Raw genomic sequence first — 21,610 nt, forward strand, 5'->3', positions numbered from 1 at the left:
CTTGCAATGAGTTTAAAACCACCAAAATCAAAGCACTTGTGCAATCTTTGCACAATCCACAGCATGATGAAGTCTTCCAATACATTGTTACACACTGTTTTCCCACAGGATGTTTATTTCATGCTGTACAAAGAATCATCAGTATTCACCACTGAAGAACATATTTAACGCTGTTTTTCTTTTCCTTTTAGTTCCTCATATCACCTCATGGGTTTTTATTGATTTAAACCTTGTTCATATACATTAATTTCCAAGAATGGCTACCACTCCTGCTCCAGTGTTTCACTTGTACCAACAAACTGATTTTCACAATTCATGGCAAGTGAGAAGACACCGCTCTTACATTGGAGAGTGGAGACTGAGAATAAGGAAATTCAGCTTAAGAGGTTTTGCTAAAATGCTCCAATTGAGCTGATTTTTTATAAAGGCCTACACAACTCAGAGCAGACTTTGTTTTGTAAGAGCAGCTCACATCAACTTCAGTTGAATACATAGGTGCTTGGCATTTCTGCCAGGCAGAACCCAATTCTCAAACCTGGAGAATGGGGAGTGCAATTAATGACCATCTGCAAGAAGCAGAGTTTGCTTGAACTGAGTAGCATCATGTAAGAAAGCTCAAGCATTTAATCTCACACACATACAGTTCAGTGAATCACAGGCAAAACCAGAATTAGACCTTACAGGAAAGAAAATACTAAATGCTGGTTTTCAGTAATATTTTTAAAGAAATCTTTTTGTTCCATTTTTTCTGTAGACACACCTTTCAAATAGGTTTTGCTGCAGCTAAGTCAAAACATGCTGTGTTTAGAAAATACTGCTCAGGGGAAGTTTACCTGAAGCCAGAAAATGCTAAAGAGATAAGACATTAGAATAACAAGAAAAACTGTAAAAGGGCATAGAAATAATCCCTGACCATGCTCAGTCGTGTTACCCAAACTAAAAAACAAGTAACTATAAGCTACATTAAAAACCGAGCCTGTGTTCAGGCTATTTCCAGAGTCATGGAACTTTCTGGACAGAATTCTTCAGAAGTCTAGGACGCCTCCAATCTTAGCTCAGGCTTGCAGCTAACTAAGGGTTTGCAGCAAACAACAGCTGATTAGATTCCACTTAGACAGGGAAAGAAATCCTTCTCATAGTATGAAGAGTGAGACTTACATAGATTACTTATGAGGCCATTGAGTCTCCATCATTGAAAGCTTTAGGAACTGGTAAGACAAATTTGTCACTAGCGACACCAATGTAATTGATTTTGCCATGGAACAAAGTGGTGGATTAGGTTCTTCAAGTTCCTTCTAGTCCTAAATTCTCATAGCATTACATTTACTTAGGGAGCTTGAAAGCCATAAATATATTTTTAAGGTGTTAATAACTTCATTTATTTAATTCTGACTTTGGTGTACAATGAGATGATTATATATGAACTTACTGGTTAAGACCACAGGTCCATCTAGCACAGTGCTCCATCTCCCACAGTAGCCATGGGAGTGGACACTCAGGAAAAAACAGAAGGAGTGCAAGGAGTGCAAGGAGTCCCAGCCTTCAATAATTTTAAAGTCAGATTATGTGATTAATCTAGTTAGTGGACTCTACAGCATCTCTTCCAAAGTTTTTTCCAGTCTCTCCTTGCCTCTTCACAAATTCCTTGACCCAGAAAGTAATTTAAGGAGTATCACCACAGGTCCACATAGGCTGTCTGAAGAACTGGTTCCTCTGGTTTGTTTTGAATGAAGATCTTACTATCTTCCAACATCCTTCATGCTTGTATTAGAGGAGCCAGGAAAAAGTCAATCCCACTCTACTTTTCTCCAGACTTCTCAGTTCTGCAAACCCCTCCTTACCTTCCCACTCTGTCATGTGTTTTTCCAAATAAGATTCTTGGATATTCAGTGGATGGGTTCCTTTCATGTTGCAATGGCAATCACAATATACCTCTGACCATCCTTGGTCATCTCCAAATAATTTCAGTTCTGGATATCCTGTCCTAGAGAAATGGACCAGAACCCTGGATTTTTACAGTAGCATATGGACTTGAACAGACTTGAACAAAACAAACCTTTTTGGTCCATTCTCTATTTACTTCTTAATCATTCCTAACTTTTTTTTTCCCTTGAATTACTACTGCTAAGTGATATTTTCATGGAAATATTTATATTTATCGTAATGCAAAGGTCTTCTTCCTGAAGACCTTTGGCTCAGCTTAGAAATTACCCAAGATGTGAAGATAGGATTATTCTTCCCCAAATGTACCACTCTACAATTATCTATGCTGAATTGCAGCTCGTTTTTTCTATAGTTAATCTTTCTGTAGGCTATGCAATCTTCCTCATCCTAACTGCCTTGCATAACCTCCTGTAGCCAGCAAAGCCTTGTCACCTTGCTGATAACCTCCCTTCTTCAGGACATTTAAGAATATACGGAATAGGATGGAATTCTGCCTGTGTTCTCCTTCCTGTGCAAGAACTGACCCTTTTCTTCCATCCAGTGATGGTCTATCTTATGTTCCCATCTTTTAAATCATATTCTCATCCATTTCAGCATCTCCCTTCTTATGCCACTGGCAGTTCTGTGTTGCTTGATTTCCCTAAAACGCCTTAATTAAAAAGTTCTGTCAGATGTCCTTCAAAAACGTGAGTTGACTGTATCAGTCAGATGATCCTAATTTATATATCTCTGACCCCTTTAGAAGAACTCTGAGAGCTTTATTAACTCTCACTGTTAAGGTAATATTTATTCAGGTAGATATTAACTCTCTCTCTTACAATGTCTAGTTGTTCACCTGGAAACAGATGTCAGTTTTAAGTTGCTGGATACCCTTGAACCTTTCTTAATGATGGACATCACATTTGACACCTGATTTTCATGTACAGAGGAACAGTGAAAAGACATGTCACATGCTGCTTTTAGTAGAAATTTCATCCCTGAGTTTTCTTGGAATTCATGGGTAAATCCTTCAGATCCTGGAGAGTCTTCTGCATTCACCTGTCTTTTGTACCATAACCCCTTCCAGGTATTTCAGTTTTAGAGACAGTCTCTGCCAAGTTCCCTGAACACCCCGAAAGGACTCTGGAAGGATAATTTCCCTGATTTCTCCATGTTGGGTTTGTGTGGCCAGGTTTTGCTAGAAGGGGAGGGCTGCAAGGGTGGCTTCTGTGACAAGTTGCCAGAAACTTCCCCTATGTCTGATGGAGCCAAAGCCAACCAGCTGCAGGATGGACCCACCACTGGCCAAGGCTGAGCTCATCAGTGATGGTGGTAATGCCTGTGGGGTCATGTATTTAGGAAGGGGAAACCACAAACCCTGCACAAGTGCAGCCACAGAGAGGAGTGAAAATATGTGAGAGAAACAACTCTGCAGACACCAAGGTCAGTGCAGAAGGACAGGGAGGAGGTTTTGCCCACGATGGTAATGGGTGAGTGATCTCTCCCTGTCTTTAACTCATGAGCCTTTTGTTATATTTTCTTTCCCCTGTCCAGATGAGGGCTGTGATAGAGCAGCCTTGGTGGGCACCTGGCATCCTGTCAGGGTCATCAAACCCATCTTCCACAGTGAACAAAGGATATAAATTGCTCAGCTTCTCTCCAGTGACTTTTCCCTTCCTGAGAGTTCAGTTTATACTCTTGTCATTTTCGGACTCGCTGACAATTTTTTCCTTCCTGATAGATTGAAAAAAGAATATTGACCAATTTTTGATTCTCAGTAGTTAGGTCTCAGACTTGAAATAGTTATGAGAGTATATATATCAGTGTTTATGACACTTTGGTGGTTTTTTTTTTGTTGTTTGTTTTTTGTTTTTTGTTTTTTTTTTCATCTGCATATGTCTTTAGCTTTTGAAAGAACACCCTCTTTATTTTTCTTTGCTGTTTGGCCATGACTGCTTGTTTGTATTTCAGACATGTTCAGTAAATAGTGTGCATTGGCACTCTGCTGCCTATTGGGTCTCCTTCTGTAGTCTTCATCTTGCCTTTATGGATTTAATTGTCTTGTGTGGAATTCTTTGTCTGTTCTTGGTAAACTTTCTCATTTTCACATAATTCCCCATGGTGAAATGAACACAACAGTTGTGGGCATTTAGACCTCTATTGTTCCCCAAAGATATGGAATCCAAGGGCGTTAGGTCATTCTTAAAGAGCAATCTTAATGTTAGGCAAGATATATATGTATATATGCATATATATGCTTATGTATGTGTGTATGTATTCATGATACGTAATTGTGCAAATTACATATACAGGGCACTAAACTGACTGGCAAACTTTCAAACAACTGCAAAAGGACTTCTGGTTTTCCTGGATGTAACCAGACACAATTGAGGGTTCATTTGTGTCTGTTCTGATTCCTGAGTTTGCCTGAAATACACACAGATGATAATTAGAATTTATTTGCATGTGCTTCTCAGACCTTTCTGAGTGTCATCATTCCTCTTTGCAGAGAATTTATGAGCCACAGAAGAGAGAAGTGGCAAAAGACAGTACCTGTGATACTTCATTTCACTCTGCTACCTATATTGGCATCTCCTTTATTTATTAGGATCCCAAACTTTGTAAAACTACTGGGGGCATCGGCTTCTAATTGCTGTTATAATTACAGTTGATTTTATGTCGTAAACTTGCCCAGGTGAGGTTTTTACACCCTTATTTCCAGTCCCTCTTCCACCTGTTTATAACAAATATTTGTGTTGTATCAATGTAACACAGAATGATTTTCATGCAACAGATATTTCAAGGTGACTTGTTCACTTTTTAAGCATGTCTAGTATTTGATAGCTCATCAAGGCATTGTGCTTGAATAAGGTGATACAGACACATGGGCCTTTGAGCTCATCGATGTCCCCGTGACCCATGTGGGACATGTTCTAGAGAAATCCAGCACTACCTGCCAAAACCACTAAAGCACTACCTTTGCAGAAGCACATAGGCCATAAGCAATACCCCATAAAACAAGAAATAAATAAGAGCATTTTTAACTTTTCCAGGGTATAGCATCAATACCTATATGTATAGATTTGTTCTTTGCTTAATTCTTGTCCTGTGAGATGTACAGTCATTCATTTTCCACTTCACCTGTCTGACTGCCATTTCTCCTATTAATCTAAGTTACTCATCCAGCTTTTTAGCAATATTTTGAGACCAAGGCAAGTTCTGTGTCACATATCATCTCAAGCTGGAATATTCAGCAGCTACTCCATTTTAACCCCATTTTACCAGTTTTGTCCCGAGGGCAGCTATGCACACTGCCAGCTGAGAAAAAAAGAAAATCTTTCTTTGGTGGGGTTTCCTTGGTATTTAATGGCAAACTACTTCAATTTCTATGTCAGTGTCACACCACTGGGTGGATGTACAGATGAGGGAGCTTCATGTGCTTAAGTGCACCTCATCATCCACCAAAACGAACCAAGTTGCACATTGTATTTATGAAAGCATCTAACTTTGTGCAGTTAGGGAAAAAAAAAAAAAACCAACCAAAAAACAAGAAGAGACCTCAAGATTATAGAATATCATTCCATGAAGTGCAAAGAGACTGAATTGGCAGAGTTAATTATTACTCAGCTGTCATTTTGGTAATGAATGAAGAGTCCAGTAGAATGCACACTAGCTCTATAGGCCTATATTTTGCACATCATCATTTTATAGCAGTGACACTAACAAGCCAAAAACTGGATACAGGGTTTCTCCATTTTTCTCTCTTACAACTCAGAGAGCTGTCACCTCTCCCACATTGCCTGGGACAGTAATTACATTGGAATTTCACCTCCAAGACATAGTAACAGTAGAAGTTTGGTACTCTACCAATATTTAAAATTCCCTCACAGTCCTTGCTAATGTACTGATTCTTTGCTGTGCTGAATCAGCACAGAACTGAAAGCCAATCTCTCCTCTTAATCACTGACAGAAAGCAGTGCCTTCACAAGGGCAGAGTCAACAAAAAACAGGATTAGAGTAGACTGAGAGTAGCTGTATCCACTCCTATAGCATTATTTTAAAATTATCTAAAATCAATAACCTTTCATTTCTGGAGCACGAGGTTCAATTCTGCATTTAGCCATGCATGAAAATGAGTTCAGCAATCTTGGGTTAGCCTCCACAGAATCATTCATGTGATTTCCCATGACTGGCAGATTTTACTGTCGAGAAAGAACGAAAATGAACCAGAAAATAAAAGTGAGGTTTTGTCAGGTTAAAAAATCAGGCATCAATAAATCAGAATGTCAGAATCACAAACCAGCAAATTCAGATCTGAAGTTTTGGACCTTCATTCAACCCCTGAATGGAGAGAATGAAGAGTGGAATAGAAGGCAGCATCAACTGTAAGCACAGTGTAGCAGCCACCATGGCATCAACGGAGCAGTCATGGAAGTGGCTGTGACATGGGAAGTTTGCACAGCCATGGACTGCTGCTGAACTCTACTTCTGCACCAGAAGAGCTCTCAGGACTGCCACCGAGTATAGCAGGCAGTTCTGGGTCTCAAACATGCCCTGCAGTTTGCCAAGGCCAGCAGCCCTGCCCCACCTGTTGCCACGAATTCCAGGGTGCTACTTGGAATGAAAAACTAATCAGTCTGTTCCCATGACAGTGAAGAAGACTGCAAGTCCTTCTTTTTCATGAGGGAGCTCGACCTGAACAATAAAAAATACAAATGAAAACCTAAAAATACACATGAAAGAGAAAAAAAATAGGAAAGGATGAAAATAAGAGTGAGAGAAAAGTGAAGAATGGCAACCCCTCTTCTGTCAATCCTGTTCTGATTTGCTTTGGGTGCCTAACAGGAACCCCCCAATACAAATTTAGCCCAGGTGACACTCATTGAACTACCTCAGTAAGGGCAATGGAGAGTCTTTTGACTCTGTGCATACAATTGCTTTGTGATTAGTTTTTCTCCTTATGTATAATTCTTATTTTCTTTGACAAATACTACACTTTTTATAGCTAGAATTCTTTGGAAGTAACCACACAATGATGCACTGTCATTTCAAGTTTTAAACGGGACTGACAAGGCGGTGTCTTTCAGCTGGTGACACAAATCAAGACACTTGCCTGATGCAGATGGTTTTCATACACACTTTCAAAGAAGGAACTGCATCCTTACATTTGTTTAAACAACATCTGCCTTAAAAGGATATGGATTCTTGGAACTTGGAGCCCTGTGCATTACCGTGGTGGAAATACTGTAAAACTCACCTCTACTTTTCAGTCACTGCTTTGTCTAAAAATTAAGAGCCAAAGTGAAAAAAAGATAAACACAAGAGATCTATTGGTTTAATAGAAATATAAGCTGTGACTATTGCTGTATGATTTAACTGGATTACTTTAATAAAAAGAGTAAAAGACACTCAGAAAGGGATGTCCAAAGCACCCACCACCTCTTCAGATTGTATTTAACACTCAGTCATCCTGTTATGTGGGGAATCCTCCAAATAAAACCCTAGAAAATCTAGAGCAAAGAAACTGCTGCTGTTTTCATCCAAACACTTGGATAGAACTGAAAAAAAATCCAAATGGGAAAACCTGTCCATTTCACAGCATAAGTCTACCTGTTGTTTACTAAATTTACAGTACAACAACCTTCCTCCTTGCACAATCTCTTATAATTTTTCAGTTGTTGAAAATTTTTACTTACTGTTTTTCTTCCTCTTGGGTGTGTCCAAGACTTTAGTGTCAAGCTGGTGTTAGTGTATTTTTTCCCCTCTGGATTCTTGGACAATGTGGTCTTTTCTTGGGAAGAGAGAGTGTCACTACCAGCAGGAAGGAAATGCCCTGTCACGCTCCTATGTTGTAAAATAAAGACAGTCTTTCAGTTCACCTCTCACTTTCTCAATACCACTTCAGGAAATATAATTTTACAAAAAAAAAAAAAAAAAAAAATTAAACAAAGAAGAATAGCAGCAAATCTATTTTAACCATCCTTTGACTAAATACAGAGGGCACATTAGAAGCTAACCCACAATAGTCTTATTTAAAAATGGGTGGCTGAAAGGCACTACATGATTTATAAGAAGAAACAGATTGTCTTGGAGGCTGATGCCAAATAACTCATTGCCTGAGTTATTGCTCTTCAGTCAAAATATGCACAAAGAAAATACCTAAGTCATTTACACAGCAACCACCATGGAATTAGGCTGGCCTCTCATGTCAGTGACGAAACAGCCAAATCCTCTGACAGTGGTGAGTTATTCCTTTTATCACTGGCAGAACTGCCTAAAGAATCATCAAGGCTACAGGTGTGGAAAACATGAGGCCTCTGCAAATTTAAGTGATAAAAATACCAAGTGTTTTACTTTATTTTATTCTTTATCATTTACATTTGGAAAAAAAAAAAAGAAAAGAACAACTCCACAATGCTATCTATAGTTGGGCAACAGTGGGATTAATTTAAGCTCAGTATTTAATTCCTGTAAGGAAGCTTTCTTCCAGACCATGATCTTTGCCTCTTTGCCATCCCCACCTTTTGTCTGCCCCCAGTCTCTCTCATAACTAAAGACATATCTTTCACACCTGACAAAGCCAGTATAAAGTACTGGGTGTTTTATTACAAGTTATAATTCAGTCACTTTGGAAGTGATTTTCTTTCTCTAGTAATGAATTAGTGGAGGAAGTTGGTAATTTTTTTTGTGGCACTTTAATACTGCTAGAGAGGTCACATACTGTAAGTGAGAGAAGAGGTGTTTAGAAATATTTCTCTACCTGACCTGATTGCCTTTAAAAATCCTAAAGAAAGTGAAGGTACATTCATTCTCTTGTGTAATTTTAAATATTTGTGATAAAAACCTAGCATGATCTCAAGAAAAGCAAGTTTTGTGGGCCTGATTTCAATTTGAGCAGAGCTTCAGTTAATAATGTAGCACACATAAACCTTCTTTTAAAAGAAGTTCATAATATTACACTGAAGACAGAATTGCTAAAGAACTTTGTTAATTTTTCTCCCTATTAAATCAGTGTTACAGACTTCCAGCAGATGTTTTTAACATTGTTAATAAAAGAGGTATTGTATAAAATAAGGTCAGACCATTTAATCAGTATTAACTTCTCCCACTATTAAGAGCAGAACTTCTCTTGTATCATCAAATTATTTCATTAATGCCTAATGCAAAGAAACAATAACTCATCTCCCTACAAACCCTATAAACCTCTGTTTTAAATTGTTCCTATATTTAAAAAACTGAGACTGCTTCCATTTACTCCCTATTTGTACAGGCTTAAAAGGTGCTCTTAAGAATGTGTTCTACTAGAAATTTTAGTCCATGAGCTTCTTAATTTTAAGCTGGGAAAAAAATCCATCTGCTTTTTAAGCTCTTGGGTGCCAAAGAGGTTTTGTAGCGTCAGGTGTTTTTTTGAGCAATGTATCAGCTAATAAACATACCTTTGAATGTTTAACTGGGAAATGTTATTAAATATAAACATTTTTTTCAAGGCAAAAGTGCCACCAAAGGTGATGTCTCTGGGTCCAACAGCCTGTAATACTACATGCCTGAGATAAGTACGTCAGTCACAATTATGCTGCTGCCATAAAATAAGCTGTGTTGCTCTGATGTGAAGGTGCAGCTCTCGGTCTCCAACAACTAGGCTATTTATTCACCTAAGTAAACACAGGTTTATGAGCTACAGATCCCTATTTCCCTCCCATCTGTGCAGGTAACCCCATGATATATAAAGTGCAAGAGTCTTCCTAGGTCTTGACCAAATCTTGTGTTTATGTTGGTATCAGCCTTTTCCTCCTACAGCCTGATTTCCACAGAAACCTAATGCCTAGTAAGATGGGAATAGCAACAAGCTCTTGGTTTGGGTAAGTAGGAGCCAGGATCTAGGAAAACCTTAAGAAACATCTGGAGACACAATGGGCTTTGGAGTCGGGAAAGCTGTGAAGTTACTCTTTTAATACATGTAAAAAATATGTATATTTAGACTGGGTAAATTAAAGTAGACTTTGGTCCATTAGAGGTACATGATACTCTTTCTTCCTTGTGGTATGAAGTGAGAGAAAGAAAGAAGCAATGGCACAATAGTCAGGCACTAGTTTGGTCCCCGTCGCAGACCTCTAAATGCTCAACTCATTACTTCACATTTCTCAACAAGAAACCTTTAAAGCTTTCAAACAGGAAAGTTCACCTGAGAAGCCTGTCCCAAGCACCCCAGTTTTAATATCCCCTACTATACTCTGGTAGTAAAGCAGCCATAACAACCTAGAGTTATCCCCCAGACTCAAGCTTAGCTGTACTTGCCTGGAAATGTGTAGGATCCACGCTCAGAACGGACTTTGCTTGAAGGAAGTGCTGATATGATTAGGCAACCCGTAATTAATCAACACCTTGTGATCTAAGATAACTCACCTGGATGGCCTCAAGGAGCTTTTCACCTCTGAGAAACAGAGTAAAAGAAAAAAATCTCAAACACATGCAAGCCACAGTTCTGCTGTACCCCTAAATATAATCTTGCACAGCAGGTAGCCTTGCCCACCTTTTCTCTGTGCACTTTGGCTGCTTCATCTGTTAAAAACATAAATCACAGCTGCCTGGAGAGGCCAAAACTTAGAAGGATGCCACCACAGACCAGGGAGTTGGTGAACGACTCTAACATCTGAGAATAGCTCTGAGTAAGCTGCTGCTTTTCTGTCATGAGTGGGATAATATTTTCCCCCTCTAGGTACACACATTTCATAGGAATATATTCTGTTGCTGTTTAGGATTCTCTGGCCACTTCCATTACAAATGTTCCTACCCTTATAACCAGAGCTTTTGTCACAATGTCCACTGCCAGGCAAAATTTGCCTCATTCTGGGTTTCTTTGCAAAACCACCTTCACTGAAACTTTTGCAATTTTGTTGGCAAACTTGAGGTGATGTAAAAACAATAGATAGCTTAAGGTCTAGTATCAGCAAAAAAAAAAAAAATCTCAAATACAAATTGATTTGGCTGTTTAAAAATCAAAAAAATGACAAAACCTCTGTATTCAAAGAAGAATCAGCATTGAGTGGAGGGTTGAATCCAATGATAGAAAGCAAAGCAAATGACTGTGTGAACCCCAGTGAGAACCAAAATAGCAGCATTTTGCACTGCTCTATTTATAACTCCATAATTTTAAATGGTAAGACCAAAAATAGTCATTGCAATATGTTAGCTCAATGTAATCTTTCCTTCCAAAAGAGATAAATTAGCCTAATTTTTTTTTTTTTAGTAGAGCATAGTAAAATAAATAACAAATATTTTCCCAGAGGGCTTTAGAGGGTTTTTTTTTTTGTTTCTGATATTTTAATCCTTTGTGGCAAGAGTTCCTGGCATCTGAATGTGGTCTTTCCTTCATCTGATTTCATTTAGGATCTACATCAATCAAGGGACTTTCAGAAACACGTAATGACTTAACAAGGCAGCTAGTTGAAGTGGGGGATAATTAGGCTTTCTCCCTCCCCTTCACTCCGTGCCCCCGTTTTTTTTTACTCTCTCCATCTCCGCCGTACCCTTAAAAGCAGCGGAGCTGCAGCCAAGCATGGCGCACTCCCCGGGAAGCTGCAGTGTGTGTCATTCCAGCCAGCTGCCAAGGGCTGCTGAGAGCAGGGCAAGCAGCACCTCCCTGCCCACAGCTAAGGCCAGCTTTGGGAGCCCCCAGGATTCGGGAACGCGCGGGCTTTGCCACATGGACACCCACAAGGACGTCCCCACTCTGTGGCAGTAGAAGTTAAAAGAGTGAGCAACGAGCCAGCTTAGCCTTCAGAGATGCTACAAGGACTGGGTATTTCAGCCTTCCCTCTCCCTTTTCTTCCTTGCCCTAAATCTATCTGTTGAAAGGGGAGAAAGCATTCCCTAGATCCAGCTGCTCCCTCCCTGGCTGCCAGCCCGCAGCGCACATCCCACAGCGCTGCATCCCACAGGGACAGACACTGGAGATTAAAGCCCTGTTTGAATGGGATGTGCTGGCTCCCGTGAACTTCACCAGCACGGAAGGATTTTTATTTTTCTAAAAAGCAAAAGCCCAGCTGCCAGCCATCAAAGTTCATGATAAACCTAAATGGTGTCCTGAGGCGTGTGAGCCTCAGGGACAAAAGCAAAGTGGTGAAATAGCAGGGGAGGCTGTGTAGGCAAACACCTCGACTGGCTACTTCTTTGTTCTGCCTTTTCAATTCAATTGCTGATAACCTCTGAAACTTTAATTCCTTATTAGTATTCCTGAAGATGAATGCAAATTTCCATTTGTCCACCTTCAAGGACGGACCTCAAAATTCTAATCTTGACCTATTGGAAGGAGCAAGCTCATCTGACTTCTGCATTTTAAGCAATTTGTGATTCCCAGTGACTTAGCTAGAGGATTTGCTAAAGGAAATTTCTTAGGCTTCTACCTATGAACAGACTTAAATGAACAAAAGTGTTTAGGGTCTCATACACCTTATGATGTTAGTTACAAAGCAGTAACAACAGAGTGTGCAAACTCAGATGCTCTCATGTAATTACCACTGTTAGTGCCAGATATGTCCTTTTCCAAATGAATCACAGAATACTTGAGGTTAGGAGATACTTCTAGAGATTGTCTGCTCCAAGTCCCCTGCTCCAAGCCACCAGCTCCAGAGGTGTGCTGACTTTTGTGACAGTTTTTTTTGTGATAGTTTTGGACTATCACCAAAGATGGAGACTCCACAACTTTTCTGGGTAACCTGTGCCACTGCTTGGTAATTAGAAACAATCATTTATTTCTATCTGTACGTCTTTGAAAAACAATAACTATAATGACAGCATTTTTACATTTTTCCTTCAGAAAAAAACCCCTGCCATTTCAGGCATTTTAACCATGAAAAAGTCACTCTTATAAAAGTTACTCTCAAGAAAATGAACTTAAGGTGGCAGTGCAACAAATAGTGCAAAAATCCTTATTAGCCTACAGACCAAAGCAGAAGTGGTATAAGACTGTAAAGACACAGGCTAGTCATGGATAGCTGTTCTGATTAAAGGACAAAGCATTAGGAAAGAACAAGCATGTTACAGATGTGAATTCTAAAGAGTGACAGGAATTACTTAGAATCCCTCAAGGTAATAAATCTTCAGCAAAAGGAATATACTTAAGAAAGGAGAAATTTAGGTCAAATTGCAGGAAAAGATTCCTAATGGTAAAGTACAGAAAGTTGTGGAGTATTTTCCTGAAGGAAGAGTCATGGCATATCCCTGAGGACTTTTAAAACTACACTGGAAAAAGCACTGAAGTGGTTGGTACACAATAATCCTACACCAGGAAGGAGAAAGGCTAGATGATATAACTGGGCTTTTCCATCTCTATTTTCTGTGTCAGTGGTAATTCCACTGGCCAGTTCCAGTTTCAAATACAAAAATCCAACATCAACTGTAAGCACCCCCTGTTAAAAGCAAATCTTATAGAAGAACTTATCCCTTCACTCCAGCACAGAATGCTCTTCAGAAATCAAAACAGATCCCGTATTTTCACTTAGTTTTATTTGACTATGCCTACATTATGATGAAAACATGAAAACTGTGACCACTCACTGTGTTTGTACTCACAGAAGGGTTCAGATGTGTTCAACCTGGGTACTCACACTGAAATTTCCAAATTTTGAATGGAAATTATAGAGATACTGTTTAATTGAGGTGGATTCTATAGGTAGTTAAAATGTTGCTCAGCATGAGGAAGAGGGATAGATCTGAAATTCTGTGAACTTTCAAAGGCAGGCTTGTACCTTTCTTACTTTCTGCCTTTTTTTTTTTTTTTTTTTAAGTTGTTGCTGAAGGAATAAAGGGGAAAAAAAAAGCCAGTATATTTTACACAGAGTTGTCTGAAAATCTTACTCTTTTCACTTAAAATAGCCACTGTGTGGTCTTGATCTCAGGTTTGGAAAGAGATGCAGCTATCTGCATTCCGAAATCCACAAAGGCCCGTGCTGTTCTTGGAAAGCCCTTGTTCTATCCCAGTTAATCAAAGGTGATTAGCAAAGATTGGGCCAGCAGTCCTGCTAAACTTCATGGAATAGATGGATTATATCCACAGTACTAAAAGTGAGTAAGAATTGTAGGTCTGGATGATAAAAAATATGCACAGAGTGCATTGGCACTACTATTTCATTTTGTATGAGGAGTGTGCTTTTGAAGAGATTTGTCCTGATAATTTCATCCTGGCCTGTTCAATCCATGGAGCTGTTCAAAGCTGGATTAATTTCAAATGAAGCTAAACTGGAAGATGTGTTTCAGCCATTACTGGACATTCAGTCCACTGCTCCAGACCAGAGCCAGCACGAAGTGAAGTATCCTGAAAAGCACATAGCATGGTCATCCAGCACCAGCAAGATTCACTGCACAGATCCACTGCATCCCACTGCTGCCTAACACAGATAGAGCCCTACTGCCCCTGACAGCCCTCTTCCCAAAACTGACGGTCTGACTAACAAGACTGTTAGGAAATTAATGAAGAACATGAAGCAACACCGCAGACGTTACAAGTCTGGCTCATCAGCGACTCCTTAATTCCGATCTCCTTCCTGAATCTAGCCTTTTTGATTTCTCGAGCGCTTGCACCAAGTCCTTCAGCACACCACTCAAAGCACGGAGCGGGAGCACTGAGGCTCCAGCCTCTCCACCTTCAGCACACCACTCAAAGCACGGAGCGGGAGCACTGAGGCTCCAGCCTTTCCACGCTCCGCACAGCACCCAAAGCACGGAGCGGGAGCACTGAGGCTCCAGCCTTTCCACGCTCCGCACAGCACCCAAAGCACGGAGCGGGAGCACTGAGGCTCCAGCCTTTCCACGCTCCGCACAGCACCCAAAGCACAGAACAGGAACACTGAGGCTCCAGCCTTTCCACGCTCCGCACAGCACCCAAAGCACGGAGCGGGAGCACTGAGGCTCCAGCCTTTCCACCTTCAGCACACCACTCAAAGCACGGAGCGGGAGCACTGAGGCTCCAGCCTCTCCACGCTCCGATCACCAGCAGGCCCTTTCCAGGTCCGCTCCCGCTCCACCATCGCTCTCTCCGCTCCGCTGCGCGCTGCAAAGGCGCTGGCTGCGCCCGGAGGGAGCGCACGGCGGGGCGGGAGGAGCCCTGGAAAGGCTGTCCCTGGCTGTCCCTGGCCGGCCGAGCACCGCTCCCGCCGTGTGCCCGCAGCGGGCACGCCCGTCCCTCGCCCGGCGCTGCCCAGCCCGGGATGCCCTTTAACCAGCGGCGCGGCGCAGGGAGACGAGCCCCGAAGACGAGACACACGCCGGGAGACAAGAGCGGATCTTCCCGGAGCGGGGCGCGCTCCTCGGGCACCACAAGAAGCCGAGTGCCAGGCCGGGCTGTCCCCGCGGAAGGGGAGCCGCCACCACCGCCTCCGCCGCCCCGGGCCCCTCCCGCTGCTCCCGGGGCGCCGCGCCCGGCGGGAGCCGCTGCAGGGGCGCCCCCTGGGGGCCGGCACCGGGATTCGGGATGCCCGGCTCCAGCGGGCAGGGAGAGGGGCGGGTCCAGCGCGAACGTCCCTGAAACGGACTGTGCAAGGATTCGGGAATTCAGCGACGTAATACACCGCGAATTAATGAGAGCATTGGCGTCCATTAGAGCAAAACGTCACATAGAATGTTTTGACGAGAACAAGTGGAAAAGTACGAAGATAAATGGGGGGAAAAAGTAAAATACAACACCTGTTTATCACCTGCCAGATGCCACAGGTAATTATTTTCTCTTTTTTTTTTGCAGTCACCCCAGCCCAGGAAAATAGCAGTCAAACATGCAATGCTGCCAAAGTTGATCCTGTCACTGACAGTACTCAAGACACAGGAGGAGATTAAAATGCCTTGGCTTCTAGGACCTTGTGAAAGTAACAAGGGACAGGTAGATACCTGTTCTTTGCACAGGTATCTACACCACGGAGAATGTTCTGCTTTGAGAACAAGTGAATACAGTTCAACTAGATCCAATATTTCACCGCTCTTGGGTGGTGACAAACATCCCAGAATTATCAACGTGGTGTAGGCAAGAAAAAGCTTACATTTGAAGAATGTATAGAAGTAGATATTTCATGATGATGGCTGCACTAACGATGGCTTGGGTGGCCTCTGTGCTTTTTATGCTCCTGTTAGCTCAATCTATCCACACTAGAAAGGATAAAGACAGTCTGACTCTAAAACTGCAAACCAAATGTCTTGTGACAACGGCAAGGTGGGCACACAGAGGCCGGGCTGGGACCGGAGCGGTAGGAAAGCCTTTCCCCAGAAAAACAGGTCACCAACTTCAGGACAAGCAGTGTGAAACAGCAAAGGGGGGAATCACTCTTGGGGGGGGGGGGGGAAAGGCTGTCATATTTGGTGTGCACCAGGAAACTGCTGTGTGAGACAAGTGAAGTAATCCTGCTGCTGCATTCATCACTGATAAGGCACCAGGCCTGAGCGCGGCGCCTTGGTTTGGGCACGCGTCAAGAATGTTGTTAACCAGAAAGAGCAGCAGGGAGCAAAGAGAGCCATCAGAGGGTTCGAAAACACAGCCTACACTGAAAGATCAAAAGAACTGCAACTGTTTTATCTCCAGATGGGAACACTGAGGAGGAGTAGGGCCACTGTTTTCAAAGCAAAGGAGTAATTTGTTCTGCCTGCCCATTGTGAACAAGAATTAATAGATTTAAATTGCAGCAAACTTTTCTAGTGATAAGCACAGGGAGACATTGAAATGTATTGCCTGGAGAGGTTGTGATGTATTTGTCACTAGAGAACCAATTAAACAAACATGTTTTGAGACTGATATTATAAAAAATCAGAACTCTTACTGGGGATTACAAAGAAAATATATATTTTAATTACATTATTTCATGAGTGGAAAAGACCTTTTTGACTTGAAACACAATAAGAATTAAAAAAAGGGGAACAATATTTCCATTTTTTAAGCTAGCTCATGGAATGAATTGAAAAACCCCAAGTATTTCTGTATCTCAGCCCCTGTCAATGAAATGGAGGTAGCAACACACAATTTATGATACTGCGAGTCTGTAATGCATTATTGCAACTTTGTGGATGCTGGGAAAGGACGTGATATACAAATGTAAAACATCTCCAGACACCCTCAGTGTTTTCATACTTGCACTGCTTTAAATCCTGCAATTTGTTTTCCTTTCTTCTCTAAGAGTATATTGGGATCTCTCCAACTGAAGTATTCCTCTTCCCAAAGAGGAACAAACCAGAGCTTAATGAACACAGCAGTTTAGAAATACCTCCTGATTAAAGACCCACGAACCCTAACCATTAAATTCCATACTACTACAAGTTTCTTTTATTGTGTAAATTGCATCAGAAGAAATTTCTAATTCAGGAACAGTGATCCTTTCCTCTCACTTAGGCTCGTTAGAACATCTACTGAACTAAATCTACTTCCCCAAAACAAGTAGTGAACGTGTACAGCCAACACTAACAGTGACTGTTTAAAAGGCCTTTCAAACCAAAGCACAGCTGAAGTACCTCATTACTACTTCCCCTCCAAAATGCAACAAAATGGGACTAGATTCACTAGAACTTTAAAATATTCTTTGTTGTTAAAAAGTTTCTATTTAAAGAAAAACAATTCAGGTGAATATGGCACACTGTATAATCCAAACAGGTAACTGCATACCCACTAAGAACATCTATCCCAAGCGAAAACCATTTTTAGCAGCCTTGTTCAGAAAATTCTTTCTAATCATCTCATCACAAACGCTTTCTTTTTGCAGATTTCTGCCATGATATCCCGAGTAAACCCTGCCTCTTCTTGCCACACGAGTGTCCTGCTCTCCTGTCAGCTTGGCAGCTACTTCTCCAGGAAACCACTACAGACTTCCAGAACCCAATTTCCCTGTGGTACCAGCACTGTGGCTATGACAGTGTAGTGGCAGTGTTGAGGATGGAAACTCTCCATGAGGAAAGCAATAGTGACAGGGCTGGAGATGGAAATACAGCTGTGGCACACATCAGTGCAAGGCCTGTCAAAAAACATTGGGAAGTTCTCCTTGATCCTCAGCAGAAAGTTAATCCTCACTCCTGTTGTTTGCTCTATAAAACGGCATTTCCATGTCCAGATCTGACATCCATTTTTCCTGAGCATCCGTATAAATGTGTCACTTACTAAAGTCACTGGGATTATTTATATACACTGTGTTCCCCATGTGTGCACCTATATTTAAATATTTAAGAACACAATCCTGGAAAAGTAATTGGAAAAGTAATTTCCTTTTTGCATACCAGCTGCTGAGATGGTTAAGTCACTACTTATACAGTACTTTTTAAGTTCTCCAGCTCTCCAGAGACCTCTTACATTTGGCATTATTTGTAGAAGAGCAAAATACCTCATTCCCTTCTAGCTTTACTTAAAAGTTGCGATCAACGTATTTTAAGAAAATATATTATTCTTACAAAGACAACATATCAAAACTGCTGCTGTGTTCCACTGCTCCTTTTTTTTTCCTGCACTGCTTTTAAACTGATTACTTGTCCTTTATTACAACTCTAGATGTGGCCCTTAGGGACATGGCTTAGTGGTGAACCTGGCAGTGCTGGGTTAATGGTCAGACTTGATGATCTTAGAGCACCAACCAAAATGATTCTGTGGTGACAAGTATAACAAAGCACATTTAAAAGCATATTTAAAATATTTTAATAACTACAGTTCAACATAGGAGCTGTTTTACTTTGCTTTATATCGATATATTTAAAGACACAGAGATAATTTTGGCAAAGATGTGACCAGCAATCAAATGCTTCTAGCACACAGGATGTCAAGGAAAGTCAGACAAGTTTACCCTCGCTTGTGCTTATCAAAAGCCTTCTCTGCAAGATGCAGCATGTGGCTTTTGCTATTAAAAAAAAAAAATCACCATGGTAAGCAGAAATTGAGAGAGATGATCAAATATATTATTAGTGGAGCTGCTCAATAGTTAGTACTATGCATTATTTTTAATCTTTGCTTTCTGCAGCTCTCTAAGATTTCAAGAGGAAGCAGTGTCAAAGCCATCTGTACTTGGGGAAATGCTTCAACCTTCTTTAAGACCTTTCAGTGGGAAAATTTGTGAGAGTCAAGAGTCAGTTCTCACTTAGGTAATATGGTTTATTGAATCAGCTGCAGAGGGGTCAAGAGGAAGGCACGAACCACTGCAGCTCTGAAAAAAGACCTCATTTGGGGATAGAGTCAATCTAAAAACTGGAATAGGGAAGGGAGCAGATGAATTCGCCTGACAAGTCGCGTAGGAATATGATCCGAGGAGGGAAGCTAAAGATGATGAAGGAGGAGCTGATTCACTGAGGCACCACAGTAAATGAAGTTGACCTGCAAACCAGGGGGCAGTTGAGTTTAGGTGTGATGAGATACCTGCATATCTAGGAGAGCTAATCTGATGTACGAGGACCAAGAAGCGACAGAAGAAAAGGGAAGAACCAAAATTTTACAAAATGTCTAAATAAAGGGAATGTAATTAAAAAGAGGCCAAAGTCTGAGTAACTGTAACCCTTACACCACTGACACTGTAACCTGTAGCTTCCAGATACAGGCTTCTGTTTCGTTGCACAGACTTGTTTCCATTTAACACCATCCTTGCTAGACACTGAGACAGATCGTTAGGGGGATTAAAACCCCCAAACCAACAGAATACAATGATATTCAAATTCAGTGTCACAAAGCAAAATACCAAAAGGAGAAAATGTAATAGATTAAATATAAGATGTTAATTATGACAACCCACAGTATTAAACACTTGACTTTGCAGTCACAATAATGTTATTACAAATTAGTCGTGTGTGGACAGAGTATAGACAGAAACATAAATTATTCTCATAAGTGAGTGTCTATAGAAACACTATGAGCAATATATTATTTAAAAATATTTAAACAATAAATTAAGTTGTCTTAGATCTTTATATTTTATTATGGAAAACACTTTTATTTTGGAGAATGGAATGTTTGATTTATTAATGCTAACTATATAATAAATACTCACCATTCTCAAAGCTGAAAATTATTCCAATGGATTGCTTTATTTGTCAGCTACACATATTAGAGCAAGTAGACCCTGATTGAAACAGGTTCTTAATCTGCATTAAATTGAAAAGCTGTAGGTAAATATCATGCAAAAGACAGGGCTATTGATATCAGACTATGAAACAGAGGTTCAAATCCTATCCCATTGTCCCATACTTGTTCACAAGAGAAGGTATTTGGTCCAATTAGTGAAAGAGGAAGATGACTAGAAGCACAAGAATGTAATGACACAAGCACACTTAAAAGCATTTCAAGTGAGACTGTGGGTTTTCAGTCAAGATACACACGTACCAACCTTGAGTCAACTGAATTCCTCCTCTAAAAGTGCTCTCTGTGCTCATGATGCTACAAACATTCATGTCCAATGAGGTCAGACAGAACTGATGGAAGCTGCAGGACACCTAATGAACAGACAGAAGCCATTGTTCCAATAGACCAATATGTCATAATTCAAGACTAACACCATCTACTTGCTAGTGCTTCAACAGTGGTATAAGAGACACAATTTATAGCACAATATGAAAAGTTTCTATTCAAATTTGGGTACAGTTTTTTTTCGATGGAATGTGCTTGAACAGCTACTGAACAGTCCATCCAGCCAGAACTGTTTGTAGGTCAGGAACTCCCTTGTGCTAAAGGTAGAGATTAAATAGGTCTCAGTCTTTTGTGCTTTGAAAGTGTGTCCACTAACCATGCTGTCAGACTTTCTGAAGAATACAGCATGATAACGCAAAATAAATTGTGTATAGTTTCATGCCAAGTTTCAGGATTAGCTGTGATGCAGAACAGAGGAATTTTTGAAGCAGGATTAGATAAATTACTTAATTAAGCAAGTTCAGATTCCTTAGGAAAGATACTGGGGTTAAAACAGAGTGAAGAATTCTGCAATAGCAGAAATACACATGCAGAGTGTCAAGTCAGTACTAGAATTAGCAGAGAAGGTGAAAAAGCAGGGTTTTTCTCTCTCAGAAAAATCCATCCAGATTTAGGAAATTATGATTAATTTTAGCAAATGACAGAAATGTCAATAACTTTGGAAAGAAATCAGACTAAAAAAATTACAAAATCTACTTTTTTACTTCTGAGAAGCTAAAGGCATCTTATAGCAGTAAATAAAACTGCTGTAATGCCCACCACCCACCCCGTGGCATATTAGATATTTTAGATGTGACAAGGAAGTTTTTAGGATGTGCAGTTCTAATAATGTCTGTGCAAAACCAGATGAGAACCGTAGTTCCTTTTCAGCATATCAAGGCAGTAAGATTTGGCACTTGTGATGGCTACCTTGTATTTCAGAGCACTTTTGCTTTGGAGCTGCTCTGTTGGGAGCCTTGCAAGTGGGGGTTATCACTGGGTTCAGAATCTGCCCAGCACACATGTGCATGCACTTCCAATTTAAGCTTAGCCAGCAGAATAACTGTGTTTCGTGCACAAGTACCGTGGACTAAGCTTGGAGGAAGAAATTGAAAATAGAATAGGGAACAGATTAATGAAAGGGAAGAGGGCCTAATTTTGGAAGATAAAGATTAGGTTAGGTAGTTAATAAGAGAACACTGAAAGGAAGTAAATGTGTGATAAATAAGAATTAGAAAGTAATTTTCTTGAAGAACACCAGTTGTTTTGTATAAGAAATGTATTACAAAAACTGCAAGACAAATT

The 21,610-nt window shown here is 40.6% G+C and overlaps 1 long non-coding RNA gene across 3 annotated transcripts; it reads right to left on the minus strand.

Moving 5' to 3' along the window:
* Positions 1-2,713: 2,713 nt before the first annotated feature.
* LOC128787071 (uncharacterized) lies at positions 2,714-20,341 on the minus strand. Of its 3 annotated transcripts, XR_008430559.1 has the most exons (7): positions 20,247-20,341; positions 19,911-20,004; positions 10,327-10,354; positions 7,620-7,767; positions 6,512-6,618; positions 6,005-6,125; positions 2,714-3,657 (listed from the first exon to the last, which is right to left on the minus strand). It is a non-coding gene; the product is annotated as an uncharacterized LOC128787071 (long non-coding RNA). The 3 variants fall into 3 exon arrangements; XR_008430558.1 differs by lacking the exon at positions 10,327-10,354; XR_008430560.1 differs by lacking the exons at positions 2,714-3,657; positions 10,327-10,354 and adding an exon at positions 3,918-4,350.
* Positions 20,342-21,610: the final 1,269 nt, after the last annotated feature.

The sequence above is a fragment of the Vidua chalybeata genome, chromosome 4 (assembly GCF_026979565.1).
Source record: "Vidua chalybeata isolate OUT-0048 chromosome 4, bVidCha1 merged haplotype, whole genome shotgun sequence".
Lineage (NCBI taxonomy): Eukaryota > Metazoa > Chordata > Aves > Passeriformes > Viduidae > Vidua > Vidua chalybeata.